General features: G+C 36.9%; 1 non-coding gene across 1 annotated transcript; it reads right to left on the minus strand.

Moving 5' to 3' along the window:
• Nucleotides 1-1,197: 1,197 nt before the first annotated feature.
• On the minus strand, nt 1,198-1,271 carry TRNAA-UGC. Its single transcript has one exon. It is a non-coding gene; the product is annotated as a tRNA-Ala (tRNA).
• Between the last annotated feature and the right edge of the window lie 444 nt (nt 1,272-1,715).

Genomic DNA, 1,715 nt, shown 5'->3' on the forward strand with positions numbered 1-1,715 from the left:
CTGCTGGGTCTGTCACTGACAAGAGAGGTTAAATCTGCAGCTATTAATAGTTTATTTGTCTATTTCTCTTTGCTGTTCTATCATGTTTTGCTTCAACTATTTTGAAGCTCTTATTGTTAAGTGTATACACATTAAGGTTTGTTGTGTTTGCTTTGAGAATCGACCCCTTTATCATGTAACGCCCCTCTGTATTTCTGATAATTTTCTTTGTTCTGAAGTATACTTTGTCTGAAATTAATATAGTTACTCCAGCTCTTCTGATTAGCGCTAGCATGATATATCTTACTGCATTCTTTTTATTTTTAATCGATCTGTGTGTTTATAATTAAAGTGGGTTTCTTGTAGACAATATATAGGTGGGTCTTGTTTTTTATCCATTATGCAGTTTCTATCTTTTAATTAGTGTATTTAGACTATTCCCATTGAAAGTGATTATTGATACCACTAGGTTAATATCTACCAGGTTTATAACTACTTGCTATTCATTGTACTTGTTCTTTATTCCTTATTTTCCCTCTTTTTCTGTCTTCTCTGATTTTAATTGAGAATTTGATATGATTCCATTTTCTCCTCTCTTGGCATATCAATATATTTCTTTTAAAAAAATTTTAGTGCTTGCCCCAGAGTTGGCAATATACATTTACAACTAATCTATGTCCACTTTCAAATAATACTATACTGCTTCACATGTAGTACAGGGACCTTAAAAAAGAGTCTTCTCAATTCTTCCTTCTCACTCCTTATTGCATTGCTGCCATTTATTTTACTTATTCAGAGGCAATAATCACTCAATACATTGTTGCTCTTGTTACTTTGGACAATTAGTTATCTATTAGATTAATTAAGAATAAGAAAAATAGGAAATTTTATTTTACCGTCATTTATTTCTTCTTTGAGGTTCTGCCTTTTGTTATGTAGTTTAGAGTTTCTGACCTATATCATCTTCCTTCTCTCTGGAGAACTTCTTTTAACATTCTGTGCAAGGCAGATTTCCTGAGGACATATCCCCTCAATATTTTTAAAAATAGCTTTTATTTATTTATTTCCCCACACACACACTTCCACCCTTGACCCATAGATGTTGCTGTTGCCCCTTAAGAGCTGGATCTCTGGAGGCAGGGTATCCCCTCCCACACGCTCGAGGCATGCACCCTGGCCTGGTGCACCAGGGGCCTGGTGCAGCCGGGGTATGACCCATGGCTCCACCTGGGGTGCGAACCCAGGACCTTCTGCGTGCAAAGCAGACGTGCTAACCACTACACTATGGAGCCACCCCCAAGATCCCCTCAATTTTTATTTGTCTGAGAAAGTCTGTATTTCTCCTTCACTTTTTTTTCTCATTAAACTTTGTTTTTATGGGGTCTCGAAATGCTGTGACAGATTTTTGGTCAAGTTGTTTCCTTTAAAAAGTACTGATTTTAAAAACTAATAACTTAAAAACACACACACACACACACACACACACACACACAAAATGGTCCACAAAACATTCTCCTTTCCTTCTGAAGGTTTTATGATGCATTGTGATCATTAACTATTACCATTAACTTACTATTAAACTTAAATGGCCAATTGAGACAAATAGTTCTGAGAACGTTCTTCCACCATTGATTAAGTCTGGGGCAGGTTTTGGGGGTAATATTCATTTAGCCTTCTGAGCTTTCTGGGCAGACTTGGTGACCTTGCCAGCTCCAGCTGCCTTCTTGTCCACTGCT

Source organism: Pteropus vampyrus, unplaced genomic scaffold, assembly GCF_000151845.1.
Source record: "Pteropus vampyrus isolate Shadow unplaced genomic scaffold, Pvam_2.0 Scaffold197, whole genome shotgun sequence".
Classification (NCBI taxonomy): Eukaryota; Metazoa; Chordata; class Mammalia; order Chiroptera; family Pteropodidae; genus Pteropus; species Pteropus vampyrus.